This window comes from Mus musculus, chromosome 16 (assembly GCF_000001635.26).
Source record: "Mus musculus strain C57BL/6J chromosome 16, GRCm38.p6 C57BL/6J".
NCBI classification, from domain to species: Eukaryota; Metazoa; Chordata; class Mammalia; order Rodentia; family Muridae; genus Mus; species Mus musculus.
In genome coordinates, this window is record NC_000082.6 from 50526412 (window position 1) to 50548837 (window position 22426).

At 41.7% G+C, this 22426-nt stretch overlaps 1 long non-coding RNA gene across 2 annotated transcripts in view; it reads left to right on the forward strand.

Moving 5' to 3' along the window:
• The window catches only part of G730013B05Rik (RIKEN cDNA G730013B05 gene), a 33215-nt gene that overhangs the window by 167 nt on the left and 10622 nt on the right, over positions 1–22426 (forward strand). The window contains exons 1-4 of one of the 2 annotated variants that reach the window (NR_040379.1): positions 2091–2152; positions 11077–11127; positions 11800–11907; positions 15430–15590. This is a non-coding gene — a long non-coding RNA (RIKEN cDNA G730013B05 gene). Of the gene's footprint in view, positions 1–2090; positions 2153–11076; positions 11128–11799; positions 11908–15429; positions 15591–22426 lie in introns of those variants that run through there. The other variant, NR_040380.1, reaches the window with a different exon arrangement.

Below are 22426 nucleotides of genomic sequence, written 5' to 3' on the forward strand. Positions count from 1 at the left end.
GACTTTCCTGTGACTGGGGGAGACACCAGTGGCATGGAAATTAAATCCAGGGTCATCGGAAGATTTGTTTAAGGGAACATCTCTAGTAAATTCTCCCATAAATTCTTTACCCCTGCCTTTTTTATATTGGAATTACTGGTTGGCATTAGCAGGAAGGAAATAATTGAGTTCTACTGGGTTTCTCTCCCCCTCTGGGAGACAGACTTGACAACAGTCAAATATGCAGAAGGCAAGCAATTAGCAGAGGAAGGGGGCTGGGGGGGGGCAATCTAGACCGGACTGTCCATTTATTGTAGCTGCTGAATTATTCACATTCTTACTTCTGGGCTGAGGCAGTGTGGTTTGGATGCGGTAGAAAGGAAATTGGGAAGGAGGCACAAGACTCTCTAGACCTCATTCTGCAGTGCACTGTGTCCAGACCTCATTCTTCAATTTGCCCCCGTGTCAGCAGACAATTCTCTTCTTGGAGGGTCTCTGATGTGTTTATAAAAAGATAAAGAAAAGGAGTGATATGTTCTATAGGCGTGTGGTGAGGTATGAGGGAAGGGGATGTCTCAGGGGGTCCATGCCAAGGCATCCCTTTCCCTCCAGGGACCAGCCACACGATGGTATAGTATAGAATAGTTTATTCAGGGCATGGGGAGGGGAGTTAAGAGGGTAGTAGGGGCAGAGAAAGGCAGAGAGAGTAGAGAAGTAGAGGCCGACCATGAGCACGTGGAGAGAGGGGGGAAGGGAATGGGGAAGGATAAGGGGACAGAGCAGAAACAAGAAGAGAAGAGCAAGAGAGAAATAAGAGAGGGAGGAGGGGGCAAGCAGCCCCTTTTATAGTAGGTCAGGCCGACCTGGCTATTGCCAGGTAACTGTGGGGTGAAGCATACCTGGCTGTTGCCAGGTAACTGTGGGGGTGGAGTTTAGACAGAATGCTTAACAGTCTCTTTTTATTATTATTATACATTTTGTTGAGCTATAAATGTTTGTTCATCTTTTGGGATATAGTCCATAGATTTTGGGATTCAGTCCATAGATACAATATATGCACTGGAGACAGCAAGCTCTTCTAGCAAATGGAACCATGGAGGAGTGTGAAAGGTGGAACGTTCACATTTTATCATAGAGTCTGAGAACCAACAGTTACATTTCAGAGCTACAGAAAGCCCAGTAATTCTTCCTACTGTGATTTCGTGCTTAGTACACTTCTCCCCATACCCTTCCCATCCTAGAACTCGCTCTGTAGATCGGGCTGGCCTCCAACTCAGAGATCTGCCTGCCTCTGCTTCCCCAGTTCTGGGATTAAAGGCATGGGCCACCACTGGCCTGCCTGATTTAGTTCATTTTTAAGGTCTGAATATTTTACTATACATTTTCTTCTAATGGACACCTTGGTTAATTCCATATTTTGAGAGTGGAACTATCTGTTTGATACAGTAATTAATTTTGGTTAAATACGTTGGAGTTATTTTCTGATTGGGAATGGGGGGTTGTTAACAAGCTTTGTTTTACATCACATCCAACTGAAGAGGTTTTAATACACATCTTTGTAAATCTGGTCCAAGAATGAGAAGATTGCGGCAGACTGGTTGCTTCAATCCCTTCGTGGCATTAGCTGCGAGGACTAACTCGAATGATCACCTCTCATGTCTCATAAAACCAATATTTCAATCTTATATAAAAACAATATCTACTTGTTATTGACTCTGGAACAGTAAAATGATACAAGGCTTTCAAAATATCCAGTGTTCTGCCCGCTTGTATAATGAACCGTAGCAGATGATTCACAGAATACAGTGGTGTGTATATGGGTGGTTTTGATACAAGATAGAATCTTCGTAAGTGTTTGCTAAATAATAATTTTCTTTTAAAGAGTAAAGTTTCCTTTGTTGTTATAAAACTCAAGTTCTCTATTATCCCGGGTATTACTGACCCAAGAAATCTAATGCTTATTTGGGAGATCTACTTAAATTTTATGCCCAATTTCTGTCATATTAATACTTTTATATCGTGAGGCTCACAATAATTAAGAAAAACAATTGAAAGCTAGCACTCCCATTAGAGTGGGTGAGCCGAGAGGAAGGGACTGAGTCTCTTTAGCCAGATCCTGCCGCGTGACGACGGCTCTCCTAGATCCATCCACGGTTCCTCTGAAAGTCACTAGGTACGACTGATTTCGAAACACACACACACACACACACACACACACACACACACACACACACACAAAGCAGAATTACATTTTCTGTGTTGTTGGTCAGGCTGAAAACAGAGCACGTAACTTTGCGAGAATCAGGGCAATCGCAAATGAACTTCCGTTCCCCATTGGCTTCCTGCGGCTGTGAAGGATCTCTAGCCGAGCCGCCCGCATGTGCTTCTTACGGGGCTTTCAGTGAGAGAAGCCCGAGGGTAGCGCCAGGGAGAAAGCCGCCAGGCAATCTCGGAGGTAGCCTCCTAGAAAGATCGCGGCGAGGGGAGGAGCCCCGATTGTCCTGGAGAACAGCGCGGCCCCATCCGGGAAGTGGCCGCCCGCGGGGGGCGGCTCCTGGTGCCCGCGCCAAGGCGCACAGCGGGAACGCGCGGAGCCCAGCACGGCCTCCCCGGGGCCTCCGGAGCCCTGCGGCTCGCCCGGGGCGAGGCAGCTCCTCCCCGCAGACTCTGCTTCCGCCAGATCGGTGGCCGCCCGTGTCCCGGTAGCACCGCGCCCAGGGGCCCCAAGAGTCTCGGCCGCGCCCAGGGGCTCTCGGATCCGGGCGCCGCCCCGGTCTTTCTGTCCCCCGGGGATGCGCATCGTGGGTACCTGCAGCCGCCCGGGAACCTAGACCCGGCCAGTCCGGGAAAGCGGAGCCAGCCGAGCTCCCGAAGGTCCCAGTGGACTCGGGCGTCTGCTGGCATCCGCACAGTGCAGGCGCCTAGGCGACGAGCGCGTGCGGGGTTTCTCAGTTGTCCCCCCGCAGAGCCTCCTCCGGCGTCCCCCTACCTACGCAAACACAGTCGGGGCTGCCAGCTGATTCTACCTCTTCCCCGCCCTCCCTTCTTCCGCTCACCTCCGTCCATCTCTCTCATATCTTCTTGCCAAAAGCTCCAAGGCAAAGATGGACATGAGCGAACAAGTTAGGATACGGCCGAGCGCGTGTGCGCTGGGAGGAGGGTGGTAATGAAGTGGGAGAAAATAATGAAAACGAAATTAGAAACACCCGAGAGTGTAACCCCACGCGCGCGCGATGCTCTCAGCCGCCAGCAGTCTCGGCTGTGTCCAAGTGGAGGCAAATTTTAAATATTCAATTCTAGGACAGAATCCACACAGCACAGGCGCCAGTGGAGCCCCGGGCTTGAGCTCAGGATTTAGTGCTTTTCCATGAGATACATCTTTATTTGCATTACAGGCACCAGAGGGATAACACCTACTTGTGGACGCCTCTGGGGACAGATTCTCGGGGCGGGTGGCCTTTGTCACCTCTGCAGCAGGTCAGGGGACTCTGCTGAAGGTGCAATGGGGAAGGCAGCGGCTTGAGACCTGGGGGAAACACCCTGTGCTCTAACGAACGTGCTGGTCGCTACGGAAGGCATGCGCTGTCCCCTAAGCCCTGGCCAGATGACTGAACAGGGGGCGGAAACCGTAAATCGAACCTTCTGGGTCTCTCGCCCCTCCCCCACCAAGCAGTGTCACTTTCGTCTCCCCAAGCTCACATCTTATCATCTCTTTAGAACAACCGCGCTAGAACGAGGCAGTGGGAGCTTGCTGGCTATATAAAACAGGTTTTCCGAGAATTTCCACCACCCCACCACCACCTCGACTGCTTGGTGGTGGAACCTTTTTTTTTTTTTCCTTTCCAGAGGCCTTTTCCAGCGAGCGAGGCGGGGTAGGGCTATTGTTTGCGTGGCCGATAGGGGGCAGCAGTTGCACTGCGATGTGTCCACTGGCCGTGGGAAGCCGGCCTAATTGGACTTTTGGGTGAGCAGGCTGGATCTGCGGCCTCTCGGGCTACAGCCTCAGCTGCGTGGTCTTGGGCTGAGACCCGGAGCACCTGAAGATGTTTGTTCCCTGTGGAAGGCCATCTGTGAAACTGAGCGCGCAGCACTCATTCAGATGAATGCAGATGTTATCATTAGTGAAATATTCAGCCATCACGCGAATTTATCCAGAATCTATCAGAGTTTCTAATCTTAAAATAAGAGCCATGCCTGGGTGGCGGTGGGATCTGTTAAATTCTGTTGAATTTCGAACGTGCTCGCTCCCTCACTAGTTGGGAATCACCGATCCGGATCCCTTAGAGTGGCTGGATCGCTGTTGGTGAGGATTCTGGGGTAAACTGGGAAGACCTCGGGCTGATTGTGGCTACCCGAGCTCTGGAGCCTGGAGCTGAGCAGCTCGGATCTGTTCAGACCCAGAGAGATTGCAAAGGAATCTGAAAATCTGCCCGCCTTGCCAAGCTGGGCACTGTGTTCAGAACAGTGGAAGGGGAATTACCTATCTCTTGCAAATTCACATTTCCATCAAACAAGCACATTTTTTTCCCTAAATTAAAAATACATTTACAGACAGTAATTTTTAAGCAGTCTAGTGTAAAAAAAAATAGGGGCCGGTTATTACAATCATGTCTAGGTAGTTTTTTAAAACGTGATGAATTATTCAAATCAAACAATATGTAACAGCAACAAGGTTGTGCCTGCCCTCTACAAACATCATGCACAATTAAAAACTCCAATTAATGCCTAATAGACCTCTGGCAGGCAGGGCAGGATTACAGCCTGCAGTTGTAGAATTTATCAAAGCATGACTGAGATGTTTTTATTTTATTATGAAGAGCAAGAAAACATACAAAAAAATAATACTTTTAGTGTAAATTTTCCAAACAGCATTCTTTTTAGAAAGAGAACTGTAACTGCAGAGGACCGGAAGGTCTTCCAGAGCACATTTCAACATCACAAATCTCATTTATAGACTCACCATTCCTAGTAACTGACACTACCTTATTAAAAATTGTAGTAAATATTCATATTTGAGAGGGATGAAAAAGAGTTATACTAGCCTTGTGGTCCAGGTTGCAGAGGGGCAATTGATCTAAATTGGATTAAAAATACTAGGCCAGGCCTATAGCTGCTCAACCAGGGCTAGGGCACTACTTGAACTTGTGAACCATGATTGCTCTGTGTCTGGAGGCAAACCCGGATAAGTGCTGACACACTGAGGCTGTGGGTAGGCATCTTATTCTGTTTTTAGATGGCCAAAAAGCCGTGCCAAAGACCAATTGCAAACATCTCTTTAAAGAAAGTTTTGTCACACATTGGCAGTGATAGGAAAAATCAAATGATCTCATGGGTTTGAAGCAGAGTATCACTTTTTAGAACACTTTTGTCCTTTGCTCAATCCTCTGCCAGACCAACTGGACTTGGAAGGTATCTGTGACTCCAGTGTGTGCAGTCCACATATCCATTATATGTTAAGAAAACTGGATTTCTGAGGTTCATAAGATGGCTCAGTGGTTACAAGAGCTTGCTGCTCCTCCAGAGGACCTCATTATGGTTCCCAGTATCCACCTGGGTAGCTCATAATTACCCAGAACTCACCCAGCTCCAGGGGAATCTGATACCTCTGGCTTCCTTAGGCAACAGCTCTTTTTTTTTAATGTGAGTAGACGGTTGCTGTCTTCAGACACACCAGTAGAGGGCATTGAATCCCACTACAGATGGTTGTGAGCCACCATGTGTTTGGTGGGAATTGAACTCATGACTACTCATGGCCTCTGGAAGAGCAGTCAGTGCCTTTTTGTTTGTTTGTTTGTTTGTTTGTTTTTGTGTAGCCCTGGCTATCCTGGAACTCACTGTATAGATCAGGCTGGCTTCGAACTCAGAAAGCCACCTGCCTCTGCCTCTGCCTCTGCCTCCCAAGTGCTGGGATTAAAGACGTGCACCACCACTGCCTAGCCAGTCAGTGCTCTTAATCACTAAACCATCTCTCCAGGCCCACTTACCAGCTATTGTTAATCCCATCAGGTGAGAATAAGACCCAGGCATCACCTCTTAAGTGCACACATCTACACTCACATGCAGATACCCTCCCCTTCCCTTCACACAGGCAAACACACACACACACACACACACACACACACACACACACACACACACACACACACCCCTAAGGATAATAAAAATAATCTTTACTTAAAAAAAGGAAAATTGAGGTTCTGAGGTTCTTATGAAGCAATTAGTCACCCAGCCCCTGTCTGATCCAGCAACATAGTGTGCTTACAAAGGGACACAGATCCTGGACTCTTTTGCTGTCTGGCGCCTAAGCAGAAGTTAGCATACTTGTAAATAATCACAACTCGAGTATACTAAAGCCAAAACCAGTGTTTTAAAGGCAAGGAGAAACCAGAATTTTACAAGAACAGAGGTTTCCCCACTTCTGTGTTGCAGAGGTTTATGGAGGTGACAGCAGATTAAAAAATCCATCATTTGGTGTAAAAATCCAAAAGACTGAAAGAGAAATAGCTTGATTCCTCCACTTGTTAATGAAAATTCCATCATTTTGCTTTGCCTCAGAATGTGTAGACTAAGCTCTATAAGCAATCTGAAATAGGAAACGAAACACAAGACTTAACATATTTCATGGGCTGAAGAGATGGCTCAGAGGCTAAGAGCACCGACTGCTCTTCCAAAGGTCCTGAGTTCAAATCCCAGCAACCACATGGTGGCTCACAACCATCTGTAATGGGATCTGATGCCCTCTTCTGGTGTGTCTGAGACAGCTATAGTGTACTTACATATAACAATAAATAAATCTAAAAATAAACATATTTCACATGCTCGTCAATATCTTATATATCAGCTTGTACGAGGTTGGTTTTCTTTTTCTTTTCTTTCTTTTTTTTTTTTGTTTGTTTTTGACAACTGTAAACGTGAAAATGAGACCTTGGGCACTCAGAGCCTGAGTTAGGATCTGATGTGACTCTCGTCTGTTGCCACTCCATCGAAGGCCTGATTTTGAGGGAGTCTTGGTACATTAGGAGCTTTTAGATTATATCTCCAAAAGTATGGTACATTGTCCTCTAAAGAACACTAGTGTATGTTGTTTGTGTTTAAATGATCGACAGCAGGGCTAGAGAGATGCCCAGAGGGTCAGGCACTTGCTGGGCAAGACTGCCTGCCTGAGATTGACTTCCAGAGCCCACTTAAAGGTGCAAGGAGAGAATTGACTACACAAAGTTGTCCTCTGACTTCCTCAGATATGATGTAACATGGACTACTCCCAACATTTTACTTGGTGACACATGTTCACACACATGCATAAATATACATACACACATATACATATATGTATATGTGTGTGTGCATTTGAGTGTGTGTGTTTGTGTGCATGTATGTATTAAATTATCAACACCTTTCATTTGAGGTCATAAAGGTGAAGAAAGGTTGTCTTAGGGTTTTATTACTGTGAAAAGACACCATGACCACAGCATCAAGGCAAACATTGAATTGAGGCTGGCTCACAGTTCAGAGGTGGCAGAAAGCGTGGTGGCACACAGGCAGACATGGTGCTGGGTAGGTAGCTGAGAGTTCTGCATCTGAATTGGCAGTCAGCAGGAAGAGAGAAGAGAGACTAGGCCAGGATTGAGCGTTGGAAACCTCAAAGCTCAACCTCAGTGACACATTTCCTCCAACGAGGCCACACCTACTGCACTAAAGCCACACCTCCCAATAATGCCACTCTCTATAGCTATGGAGGTCAAGTTGACTCAAACCACCTTAAAAGGTATGTTGGAGATCATGCAGTAGTGGATTTTAATTCCCCAGACTTCCTCTTTTTTTTTTCCATTCAGTGGTTCTCAAATATTTTTTCTTGAGACCCACAGAGCCTTTGTATAAGTAGATTAAAGCTTTCAGTGTTTACTTTATTAGGAGTTAGAAACATAGGGCTAGAGGGCTGGCTCAGTGGTTAAGAGCATTGGCTGCTCTTCCAGAGGAACTGGGTTTGATTCCCAGCACAAACATGGAGCCTCACCACTGGCTATAATAACTCCAGTTCCAAGGAATCCAACCCTCTCTGAGGCCACCAGGTGTACAGGTAGTGTGCAGATGCACATGCAGGTCAGACACCTATGCACATAAGACAAAAATAAAATCTCTTAAAAAAAGAAATTAGAATTAGAGAAATATATGAAATATTTGTTAATTATTAATGATCAGCCATTATGTATTAATATATTTTAAATTAAATATAACCATATCTCCCCCAAATTGATAAAGATGTCTTTATATTTGCAAGTTTCCTTAATAATAATTAATATTGTAACAATAGCTACATTCTCAGCTGGGCATGGCGGTGCATGGCCTTAATCCCAGCACTGGGGAAGCAGAGGCAGGCAGATGTCTACGAGTTTAAGGCCAGACTGGTCTACCAAGAGAGTTTCAGAACAGCTAGGGGTATTACACAGATAAACCAACCAACCAACCAACCAACCAACCAACCAACCAAACAAACAAACAAACCAAAACAATAACGACACTCATCTTTGTTTCCACTATTTGTGTATCTTGATATGTGCTATAGAGATATGGAGAAAGTCTGGCTTCACTGATTAGATAGAGATATATATATATATACATACATATTATCTATCTATCTATCTATCTATCGCCTATTTCTATCTATATATCAATAATCTATTTCTCCATCTATTCTATCATGTATCTATCTAATCATAGCTATCTATCTATCTTATATCTATAACTATCCAGCAATCATCTATCTATCCATTTACCTATATATCATCCATCTATCGGTGTGTCTGCCTGTCTGTCTATCATCTATCTATATATTTCTATCTATCTTATCTATCTATCTATCTATCTATCTATCTATCTATCTATCTATCTAATCTATCTATGGACAGATTTTAAAAGTGATGCATATTTAAGTGGTTCTTTCAGATAACTGAGGCTATTTTTTGACACTACCCCAAATCCTTCAGTTGGAAATTAAAACTGTAATGTAGATTTTAAGTCCATGTCAACAAGTGTTTCCTTTTCTTTTATATTGAAATCTAACTGTGTATAAAATGGCTCTTTGGCCCATGAATCTTTTATAGCAACACCCATTGGCCATTTGGAGTTATTGATTTACTGAATTATGTAGATCTTGCAAATATTGTCCACTTTTCTGGATGTGACCGAAAGTGTTGCTTTCAGCACCATTTTCATTACATTTTCTCCAAGGTTTGCTTGCTTGCTTGTTTTTAGTAGCACTGGTGGCTAATGCAAGGGCCTGAGTGCATGCGAGGCAAGGACTTTACCACCAAGCTATGTCACCAGCTTTATCACTCTCTTTTACAAATTTTACTTATTTATGCATTGGCCAAGTTTCCCTCTGTAGATCAGGCTAGCCCTGAGCTCATGGCAATCTTCGTTCTCAAGCCTTACAGGTTATGAGATTACAATCATGAGCAATCAGGCCTAGATCATCAGGACAGACTTTACACACCAGGATACATATTTTCCAGTGTTTTTGTTTTGCATATACATCAAAAATTTAACATTGTTAAAATACCGTTAGCTGTTTTCCTTGAAGTGACAATCTTGTTTTGTTTATTTCTGAGAGAAAACCCCATGCAGGTAGTCAAAGCTGAGTGACTATAGTGTGTCTGTCAGTCCATCATTCTTTCAAATAAAAATAGTATTCAATAAGAAAATTGGTTAGTTCAAACCGATGCTAAATGTGCACATCTGTGAGCAACAGAAGCGCTTCATGTAGCCCCTCTCCCAACTTTATCCCACAGAATATTAAAAAGACATATCCTAGACAGTTAGACTATAATAAAATCAACACTTTCAGTGTTTGAGGCATCACTTCGTTGAGCAAAGCTGGCTTTCGTTGTACTGTTGTACGTCAAGTGTGATGAAATGACAGGATCTCACTGCACCCTCTCCTCTGAGCTTCCCCCTTCCGGTGTATTGTTTTATTGTGGTTTCGGTTATCTGAGGTCACCTGTAACTTGAAAATGTCACAAGGAAAACTCTACAAAGAAACAGTTAAGTTTTCAAGGGGGTCCCTTCTGAAGACATAGGACACGAGTCATCCATGCTCAGGGTGCCCATGTTGAAAAAGCTAAGCTGCCCTGTAAGTCCTTTAGAAGCCATTTTGGTTATTGACCAGCTGTAACAGTATTGCAAAGGTAGGATCAAGTAATCCGTGTGCAGTAGCCTGGTGTGATGTCTCAATACTCATGTCATTCATCTCAGCTCAGTTCACTGCAGAGGTCCTCCATTATTTCCCATCATTCCAAGAAGGATGAGGGCAACGTAATAAGGTACTTTGAGATACTACCTTGGCATAAAACCTTGTTATTTTTCTCTTTTATCACCAATTATTATTGATCTCTTAGTGTACCTAATTTAGAATGGATATGTATAGGTCATGAAGAGACATGTATATGATTTAGTAGTATCTTAAATCACAGACATCTATTAGGAGTCCTGAAATGTATAAGGTGCATAAGGGGAGACTCCTAGAGTCTGGCACCTCTGTTTTGCTCTTGATAAAGTAGCCATAGCTTTACCCACTGTGTTGGTTTGTATATGCTTGACCCAGGGAGTTTCACGATGAGAAGGTGTAGCCTTTTTGGAATAGGTGTGTCATGGTGGATGTGGACTATAAGACTCTCATCCTAGCTGCTTGGAAGTCAGTATTCAACTAGCAGCCTTCAGATAAAGATGTAGAACTCTCAGCTGATCCTGCACCATATCTGCCTTGATGCTGCCATGTTCCTGTCTTGAGGATAATGGACTGAACCTCTGAACCTGTAAGCCAGCCCCAATTAAATTTTCTTTATAAGACTTGCTTTGGTCATGGTGTCTGTTCACAGCAGTAAAACCCTAACTAAGACACCCATTATTAGTGGAAATACAGATAGGAGGCAAATGATACCGAGGTATTTGTGTGGAAATTGCTTTATTTTCACAGTGAGTCCTGGGGGCTACTTGGAGAATGACTGCTTGAGTCCTAGCAGAAGCACTAATGGCTTGTAGTGCTCATTTGTGTCTTAACTACAGGCTACTATATAATGTTTGTCACTGTTCTCTTATTAGGAACTTTGTCATCGATGCAGTTGTTTCCTGATAACGGATGGAGTGCCTGCTGTGAGTGACAATTAAAGTTTGTTGACAATTGATTGACAAATTTAGATTAGTGGTGCACATACACTATGTTCTCATGTAGCCATCCTAGGAGGCTTTGCTTTTTATATGAGTTACTATGGATGTTTTCTGGGAGTGCATTTATTCCAAGGGAGGAAGGATACCTCCATCACGATATATCATTCCTTTCCAAGTGGTTGACATCATTGGCAGCCATATCCAGGCACGCATTCTATCTTTTCTATCCGTCCCTGGCACTCGGGACCCAACTTCACATACCGGTGTGTAAGAATTTCAGTCCAGTTTGTAATCAACTTAAAATATTATGCTCATTAGCACTACCAAAGGACTGGCTGCTAGCAGTAAAGTGCTTGTCCAATATTTACGGACAAGCTGAAAAGCACAGCTGAGCTTTGGGTAGGTCATTACTTCTTCTCTTTTAGGCCACAGAAGACTTCTTAGATATGAGAGGAAGTTCACTGCTTGTGAGGTCACATGGTCCCCTCCTGTAATAAACAACATGCCTGGGCTTTTCATCTCTCACACTGAGCCTGCACTGTTACGCATTGTATAGAGTTTTGTAATTGTTGCTATTGTGTGACAGGGTCTCACAATAGCAGCAGGCTAGCCTCAAAGAATAACCTTGAATTCTCCATCTTCCTGTCTCCCCTCCAGGTATTGAGATTATGGGTGTGGGCCACAGTGCCCAGCCAGATGTATCTTCTAATCCACCAAGGGAATCTGAACTGTTAATTAATTGTTAATTGTTAAAACATTGCTGGGGTAAGATACACCTTTTTCTTTTCTTTTCTTTTAAATATTTATTTATTATATGTAAGTACATTGTAGCTGTCTTCAGACACACCAGTCAGATCTCCTTAAGGATGGTTGTGAGCCACCATGTGGTTCCTGGGACTTGAACTCAGGACCTTCAGAAGAGCAGTTGGGTGCTCTTACCCGCTGAGCCATCTCACCAGCCCAGATACACCTTTTTCTGTAGACAAATTTGCTGAGAATCTAATACACATATGATTTGGTTATGAAAAAGGAGACCAAGAAAGTAGAGAAGCACACACAGTGAACATTCTTTAATACGAGTAGACCTTAGATCCAAGCTCACTGAGTGGTAAATATATTCAGGCCAGTTCCCCAATGAAATATCATGTCCAATGTCACTATTTCATTATTAATCCCTCCAGAGAGGAATAATCCCTTCAGAGGCCAGTAAGTTAGCCCTTAGCCACATTTTGAATGTGAATCTAAGTAGTAGTACAGCTCAGTATCTTCAGGTGTTCTCTATGTGTGCTTACACACACATGCACACAAATGCACACACACACACACACACACACACACACACACACACACACACACTCACTCACTAGGGATTGAACTTAGAGTCCTCAAATGCTCTATCATTGATTTTTGCCTCCAGCCTGAGAATCTTAATTTTAATTTTAATTCTTTTAAATTTAAATTTCAAAATAGATCCTTGAGTCAGTTACTAGAAAATTAGAGTTTGGAAAATCTTGAGTATGTTAACATCTTTTCACGGTTGAAAGGTTTTTGAAATCTGAATACTGATCAAGTATTTTTATTAAAATTTAGGAGCCTCTGGAGACTTGGCTCAGTGGCTTAGAACATTTGTTCTTCTTCCAGAGGTTCTGAAGTCAATTCCCAACAACGATATGGTGGCTTACAACCATCTCTAATGGGACTCAATGCTGTCTTCTGATATGTAGACAAACATAGTGACCGAGGACTCACATATGTAAAATAAATAAATCTTAAAGAGAAAACTTAGGAACCAAATTGAGATGGGCTGTGTATGTGTAAATTCACATAAGGTTTCAATAACTTTATGGGGCACAAATGATAGAATATTTATACTGGCTACATGTTTATGTGAGTTACTTTTCTACTCTCTGTGGTCAAACATATGAAAAGATGCAGCTTAAGGAGACAGGATCGATGGTAACTAACACTTGAAGGGGATGTAGGCTTTCCTGGCAGGGACTTCAGGCCTACAAAGCAAGAATGGGCTGGTCATATTCCATTCCCAGACAGGAAGCAGAAAGAGGTGTATGATTGAATTTAAAATGGAAGTGAGGGGCTTCAGGGCTTTTAAAATAAGTATTTTTTCCTCTTAAGATGTTATATTGTAGGAAAAAAAATCCCACAAAATATTACTTTCTAAAAAGCAAGGAAATTAACTATGGCCTTACTATTTAGGAAATAAATCAACTAACTTTTTCTTTAAACCTCACTTCCATTGTATGTAATTACATACTATGATGACGATGTGACATAGTTTAGCTATTGTTCAATCACTTAATAAATACTTGGCTTTCACTGTTTTTAATTAAGTTGAATAAATAAATAAATAGTATTCCATTAATATGTATACAACACTTATTTTACCAATCCACAATCTGATTATTCTGATGCATACTTTATTTGTGAGTATGTATGCACGTGTATACACATACACACATATATGTATGCACACACATGTATCTGTATCTTGATTATTTCCCTAGGACATTTAAACTATGCCTAAGAAATCAGAGAGCAAGATTAGAGAGATGGGTCAGTGGTGAAGAGCATGCTTTATTCACATAGAGGACATGAGTTCAGGTCTTCACATCCTTGACGGAAGATTAACAACTACCTTAACTCTTGATACATGGGAACCTGATACATCTGGCCTCTCCCAGGTACCTGCACTCACAGACACCTGCACTCCCAAGCACCTGTACTTACAGACAACTGCACTCCCAGGCACCTGCACTCACATGCACCTGCACTCCCAAGCAGCTGCACTCCCAGGCACCTGCATTCATATGTACCTGCACTTGCAGGCACCTACACTCACAGGCACCTGTACTCATAGGCACCAGTCACCTACATCAACATAAATAAAAATAAAACCATAATAGAAAGAGAATTCAGAGTCAAGGGTAAGTATATTATGAATGTGAACTCAGGGCTATCTAAATGGCTCAGTTGGTAGAGGTGCATGCCACTAAAACTTGATGGCCTGATTTCAGTGCCCAGTCCCTCATCTTTCCATATCTTCTTTTTAATTATGTTGCAATACAACGAATAGTCACAATAATAGCAGGTATTATAATAGTAGATATTATCTGATTCTTGGTTGGTTTATTATTTTCATTTGGGACTTGCAGTTTTTATTTAGCTTAGACTGGCCCAGACTCACCGTGCAGCCCTCACTTCCTTACAGTTTTAAATGGAGCTTTTTTCTCATTCATTCATTAATTAGTTAATTTACTTTCCAATCAAAGCCCCCCCCCCCCTTCCTTCTCTCCTTCTAACTCCCTGTTTCTCTGCAGAGAAGGGGAGGCCTCCTGTGGATATCATCCTACTTTGGATATCAAGTTGCAGCAGGACTGGGCATCTTCTCCTATTGAGATTAGACAAGGCAGCCAAGTTAGGGGAAAGGGATTCAAAGACAGGCAACAAAGTCAGAAACAGCCCCTGCTCCTGCTGTTAGGGGCCCCACATGAAGACTAGAGCTTATTTTTAAAAATAATTTACTATGAGTTCTTTGCCTTGGGTTTATTGCTATATTTATAAAGTCAAAGTTTTAATTTTATTGAAATTTTACTAGTTTTTAAAAATAATATTTTTAGTACAGAATATTTTCACCTACAGGAGGGTCTTTTCTGCTTTTTAGACGTAACTTCCACATTGTATCATTATCATCTTTATTTTATAAATATCTGATAGTAGATATTATTGATTAACAAGATTCTTTTTCCCAAAACTTAATTTGTCATTATTGTCTCTAGTAGATCATCATCTTAAGTGAATATTGAAATTATTGTATAAATTTTTGTCTCCCTCTCACACTTAACCCACTGAAATTTTAGTTGATATGACTTTAAAATCTGGGAGGAGCAAGAACAACAAAATCACACCCTTTCTCCCTCACAAATGTCATAATGTTTCTATATAATTATGCCGATTAAAGTAATATAAATAACAAAATTAAACAAATAACCTAGGATACCGTATTAGTTACTCAAAAAGTAAAGTTAACTGGTGGCCAGAGGGGAGAACCTGATATCTTTATAACTCTCAAATTTCCCCAGTGTTAAGCCGAGAGTTTTGTGTGCATGGTTTCTTTCTCCGTAATTGTGTTTTGTATTTAGGGCGTTTCACATCCATCCATCTATCTATCTATCTATCTATCTATCTATCTATCTATCTATCTATCTATCTATAAAACTGTGTTTGTGTATTGTGTGATAGAAGAAAAATATTTCTATTAAAAATAACTAGCAAAATAGCCCCGACATGCCGCTTGAAGCACCTGGGCAGCTCAGACATGAACTTCCTAAACCATGAAAAACAAGACAACAAAGAGGATGGAAGACAGGGAGGAAAAAGTCATCAAAGGAAAGCAGCGAGAAACCGAGAAACTGGTGTGTACTGGATCAGAGGTGAGAAGCCCTGTTGGAGCTGCAGCGTTCTGTGCTTACAATACTGGGAACAGCGAGCCCAGCCTGGCGTTGCCCCTGTTAGGCCAATGCTCTGCAATTGCTCAGGCTGAGTCCCCAGCCAAAAAAAGCATTGTTTGTGAGCAAACTGAAGTGTTAGACTTAAGCACTAGAGAGCTGGTGCAGCATTATTTTAATTTGTGTAGTAACCTGCGACTAGGGGTAATAAAAAGAAGGCAAAGCTTTTATATTACAAACCTAAAAATACAATTTTTTTCTTGTAAAATGTATAAATTGGTTTTGAGAAATTAAGTCATGTATCTATATTTTCTATACATAAGTACACAGGAAACATTTTAGAGTTTGTTTCCTGCTCCAAACATGGTCATGTTAAAACGAGATTTTAACATTGTTCATTGAATTTAAAAGTGAATTTTCTTCCATTTAGCATTTCTTGCAACTTCACACTGAAATGTCTACTTGTTTAGAAAGACAAATCAATATATATATATGTATGTATGTATGTATGTATGTATATATATATATTCCAAAACAAACAAAAAAACCCCATATGGGATGAAAATGTCCACCGAAGGAAATTACTAATACTTGGATGATAAAGGAAATAACATAGGTGATTTCATGGCAAAGCATAAACAAAGGCCAGGCTGTGTAATGTTTGGCTGCAAGAGACCCTGCTACAGATAGGAGTGGAGAGCCCCACATTTCTTCCTGAAGATGGCAGTATGTCAGTGGCTAAGGCAGTGGCACGTAGCTGAATAACTGTGCAGGGCTATAGGAGTTCTACACAGGTGGTTTTTTTTTTTTTTTTTTTTAAGTGGGAAAGTCCTTTCAGCAAGGCTTCCCAATTTCTACTTCAAAACCCAAGTCTGGAGGGATGTGTGATACCAGCCTTCTGACCTAAGGATGCTGAGGATACAAAGTACGACATTGTTTTGGTTCCTCCAGTTCTTGGGGGATAAACCTTCCATAGCACTCCAGAAGGAAAAAGAAACCTCGTATTCACTTCAGAATTTAGAGTGGAGTTGCAGATATGGAGCAGCAAGAAGCAAAAGGATGCGGCTCAGACTGTCAGCTGCCATCTTGATGAGTTGAGTGTCTGTTGATCAAGGCTATGGGAAAAGACAAGCAGGATGTCCTAAGTGCTTGGTACAAATAGTAAACACATAAGTAGAACCTTGTCTGTGACAGCAATCAGCATGCTACCAAAGGGGGAAGAGTAGGAACAGATTTTGAGAGCATTATCAGTAAAAATGAAATGAATTTTAAACATTTAATGTGGCAAACTCTAAGGGAATAATATGTACACACACACACACACACACACACACTCACCACACATGCTTGCACACACAAACTTATGGGGAAATAAATGCACAACAGAAAAAGCATGAATAAACAAAACTGTTAAGCAAAGATAAAGTTTGAATTATCTGTACTGTTTAGTCTTAGTATATTTTAAACACCCAATAAATATTAGGAGTGGTAATGTTCAGGGAATTATTACATCATTTTATTTGGTTGGCCAAAGCCACATTAAATTGAAAATAGGCTGATTTGTAGGACAATCTGCTGGCAATGTCTAGATCATAGGTCTTCCAAAGGAATGGGGAAGACCAAAGTCCTAAGTAAGACTGGTTAGTGTGGTCTTCTGGAAGTTGTCACCAGCAGTGGAGAGAAACTGATTCCTGCAGTAGCCACCATAGCATATTTTATTGTTTATAATCTTTGTAAAATTCTCTTGAAACCAATATATTTCTCTTTCAGTGTTTTTATTAATGTAGTGTTATAACACACCACAGCGCATTGTAAATGCTTTTATGTGCAATTGCATCAACTTTAACATCCTGTCTGTTCTAATTTATATAAGCCAAACCAATTTATATTGACAGTTTACTTATGAATAACGTCCTTCAGGGTTTTACTAATTTCTAAAGAACTGAATCCTTAGAATTACAAACCCCAAACCCTTTGCCTTTGGAGATATTTCTCTTTTTTCCTCTCTCTCTCTCTCTCTCTCTCTCTCTCTCTCTCTCTCTCTCTCTCTCTCTCTCTCATCCATGTGCATTGGTGTACAGATGAACTCACCCATGCAGGAGCTTGCAGAGGCCAAAGGCTGACATCAGGTATCATTTTCATATTTTAGAGATGGGGTTTCTTCTTGAATATGGGATATGTTGTTTAGACTATACTGATTGGTTAGCACAACCCTGAGATCTGCCCATTCCCCATCCCGCCCCCCAGTACTGTAGTCACTGGGGTACCCAGCCATGCCCTGCTTTTAGAACTCAGGCCCTTGTGCAGCAAGTGCCTCAACCACTGAGCACTTTTCCCCTGCTCAAGATTTTCTCTTTTCTCTTCTCTTCTCTTCTCTTCTCTTCTCTTCTCTTCTCTTCTCTTCTCTTCTCTCTTCTCTTCTCTTCTCTTCTCTTCTCTCCCTCTCCCGTCCCCTTCCCCTCCCCCTCCCCCTCCCCCTCCCCTCCTTTCCTTTTCTTTTCTTTTCTTTTCTTTTCTTTTCTTTTCTTCTCTTTTCTAACTGTATGGAACAATCGTTTATTGAGGAAGGGTGCATCAATCCTTCTTGGTCACCACCTTCCTCATGGTTGCTCAGCTCTTTTAGCCGTCTCTTGGCATGAATATGCATGCCCACCCTCTTCTTGCTGAACTTGAGTCTGTGTTTGTCCTTGGACACTTTGTGCAGCTCCACAGTGCACTGCTTGTAGGGCTCGAAGCTGTACACCTCCTGGATCACCTCTCCAGTGGTGCCCCAGGACAGGTCAAACAAGATATTTTCTTACACATCTCATAGAAGATGGCGTCTCTTCCATTGTATCCTAAGTACTTACTGGAATCAACCTTCTCTTGTGTTCCTTATTGTATGGCATTGATGGCACCAAATTGATATCACTTTATTGAAATTAATTGTTCGAAGATTTTTCCCCCTTCTCTTTGGCTTTTCGATGTTTGAACATAGCATGTCTAGATGTAGTTTTTAATTTTTAATTTTCATTCTTACATTTACTCTGCCTGCTGTTTTCGTACTTCTCTGGTCCATAGTACAACGTCTGACATCAGCTTGGGAACGACCTCCAACCTAATTGCCTTAAAAAGTTTCTCTTGATCTCTCTTGTTTTCATGACACTCATATTGCATTCTTTGCCCTTGCCACATGGCTTCTCGGTAAAGGTCTTCTTCCGAACTCTTATTTTCCTCTTTTGTGAGACGCTGTTGCCATAATCTCAGTCTCAGAATTCTTTCTTCAGCCATGTAGAGTCTGAGGGGGCATTCCATTTCATCCTCAGTGTTCTGGTCTGGACATTACACAGGTACATTAATTTCTGACCTGCTGGTTATATCTTCCATATCTGACTTCCACATCTGACAGTTCCGCACTTAAACTGTCTTTTCCAATGGGGCTTTGTGTTTATCGTGCTTTATTGTTTTTTAAATTGAAAATCTGTACTTGGTGTATGTTGTTAAAGAGGCTGCAGTAAATAGTCCAGAGAGAACAGAGGTGAGGGATGGAGACATGTAACAGTTCTGTCATTCTCTGGTCTAGCCTCCACCTTCTGGTGAACTTCAGCTTTTAAACTGTAGGCTTTTCTATGGCTTCTCAGAGTTATGTTCACCCCCAGCTTGGACAGAAAGGAGAGAGGAGGTTGGTGTGGGGTTTAACCTTCTGATGGAGAGAGTGACTCATGAGGACATGGCTTGTTAAGAAGAACAAATGCCTCCATTTCTACTCTCCTGGCTATAAGCATGAACATTTTTCTCAGTATTCATATGGTAAAATTCCCAGAGGTTATGTGTGGGTGCTCCTCTGTGCTCTTGGAGCCTCCGGAAGCCTAGCCCTATACTATGGGCTTCCCTACCCTGCCTCTGAGGTTTATTCTCCTGTAAATTCCCATTCTCTGGATTTGACAGTTTGCATCTCTCATTTTCAGGGCAGTGGTTTGCGCTGTGGCCTCAGAATAACTTGCTGGACTTCTACTTTGGTGTGCGTTTTACTTTGTTGTTAGGAAGAATCACAACCTCTCAATTCTTTGCACGCAAGACCAGAAATCAGAACTCTTCACAATTTAGTCACAGATATACAGGGAAGCATTGAAGCAATTGTCATGTAGCCATTTAATCTTCATAACTGCTTCTTTGGGAGACTTTACAGCAACAGTGTAAGAGTGTGATATGATCTTACATTAGCCTGGAACGCAACAAAACAAGAGGAAAAGAAGTTCTGCGTAAGTCAGTACTCATGCTCACAGGTGCTTTCTGATGTACGAAAGTACAGCTTTGGAAATCATTCACTAGCTTTGTGCATTTCTGTATATGCACATGTATGTGTGGAGGCATATGCACATGTATGTGCGGAGGCATATGCTCATGTGGAGGCTAGAGGCTGATGTTGCATTTTCCTCAGGCACACCCCATCTTATCTTTTTTTTTTTTTTTTTGAGGAATTGTCTCTTTTTGAACCTTTCCAATTTGACAATTGATTAGACAGTCAGTGAACCCCTGGGATCTTCCCATCTCTGCCTATCCATACTGAGATTACAGGCACATGTGGGCACGGCTGATTTATACGTGCTGATGCCCCTAACTCGGGCCCTCATGATTATTTGGCAAGAACTTTCCCAGCCCCCAATCGCTGAGTACTCAGAGTTGTGTTTTTTTTTTTTTTTTTTTTTTTTTTTTTTTTTTTTGTCTTAGTCTTTTGTATGACTTGAAAGAGTACCACAGAATAACTGTAAATAGAAGGAATTTGCTCCTCAGTTACAGAGGCTAGGAAGTTCAAGAACTCAGGAGGTTTGGTTGGGTGCCAAGAGTGCCCAGTGCTTTTGAGATGGCACACTGATGCTGCATTCAGAGGCGAGGAGTGTACCACTCTGTGCGACAGAGCTGGGAATCCACAAAGGGAGCAAACTCCTTCCAGCTTGCTTTCTTACATGGCATCAAAGTGCTCAAGAGGCCAGAGCCTATGCAGCCTTAACACGTCATGGAAGCTCCAACCTTCCCACTTCTGTGAATCAAGCATTCAATTCCCAACACATTGATTTCATGGATACATTCAGACTGCATCAGCCTTGAAGTTATAATGAGATGTGACTGTAGATACAACTCCAATCATAATCAAAGAGTACCTGCACTCCATTTGCACCCTGACTTTTGCCTGACACTCTCACAGTTAGTGGTTTGGAACTCAGTTTGGTAATAGGAGAAATATGATAGGCGCTGTTGATTACATTTCTTTTTCTTTCTTTGAAGTACAACAAAGATTTAAAAAAAAGTTCCGGAATGATTCAATATTTTACCAAAAGTGGTTTATTTTTTTCCACCTGGACTGTCATCTCAGAAGCTCAGAAAATATATATGTTTTTTAAGATGCCTGTTCTCTGCAACAGCTTTGATTATTGTCATTCAGTAATCAATATGTGCCATTTCTCCCACTCTGGTTCCTCGTCCAAAGAACTCCCCTACTGCCTTTTAGATATTGTTTCCTCCCTTTATACACAGAACCATGTGCGCCAACAAACATAAGGTTCAAAGACTAAGGTTCATGGACGAGTGATGTTGACCTTGTTTGACTGATCAAAATGGATCATGAAGCCAACTAATGGCATAGAAGAGCGTCTTAACAGATACCAGGTACCAAAGTTAAATCAAGATGAGGTTAATGATCTAAACAGTCCTATATCCCCTAAAGAAATAGAAGCAGTCATTAATAGTCTCCTAACCAAAAAAAGCCCAGGACCAGATGGGTTTAGTGCAGAGTTCTATCAGACCTTCAAAGAAGATCTAATCCCAGTTCTTCACAAACTATTCCACAAAATAGAAACAGAAGGTACTCTACCCAACTCATTCTATGAAGCCACAATTACTCTGATACCTAAACCACAAAAAGACCCAACAAAGATATAGAACTTCAGACCAATTTCCCTTATGAATATCGATGCAAAAATCCTCAATAAAGTTCTCGCTAACCGAATCCAAGAACACATCAAAACAATCATCCATCCTGACCAAGTAGGTTCATCCCAGGGATGCAGGGATGGTTCAATATACGGAAATCCATCAACGTAATCCAGTATATAAACAAAACAAACTCAAAAACAAAAACCACATGATCATCTCATTAGATGCTGAGAAAGCATTTGACAAAATCCAACATCCATTCATGATAAAAGTCTTGGAAAGATCAGGAATTAAAGGCCCATACCTAAACATGATAAAAGCAATCTACAGCAAACCAGTAGCCAACATCAAAGTAAATGGTGAGAAGCTGGAAGCAATCCCACTAAAATCAGGGACTAGACAAGGCTGTCCGTGCTCTCACTACCTATTCAACATTGTACTTGAAGTCCTAGCCAGAGCAATTAGACAACAAAAAGAGACCAAGGGGATACAAATTTAAAAGGAAGAAGTCAAAATATCACTTTTTGCAGATGATATGATAGTATATATAAATGACCCTAAAAATTCCACCAGAGAACTCCTAAGCCTGATAAACAGCTTCAATGAAGTAGCTGGATATAAAATTAACTCAAACTTAAGTCAATGGCCTTTCTGTACACAAAGGATAAACAGGCTGAGAAAGAAATTAGGGAAACAACACCCTTCTCAATATTCAAAAATAATATAAAATACCTTGGCGTGACTCTAAGGAAGTGAAAGATCTGTATGATAAGAACTTCAAGTCTCTGAAGAAAGAAATTAAAGAAGATCTCAGAAGATGGAAAGATCTCCCATGCTCATGGATTGGCAGGATCAATATAGTAAAAATGGCTATCTTTCCAAAAGCATTCTACAGATTCAATGCAATC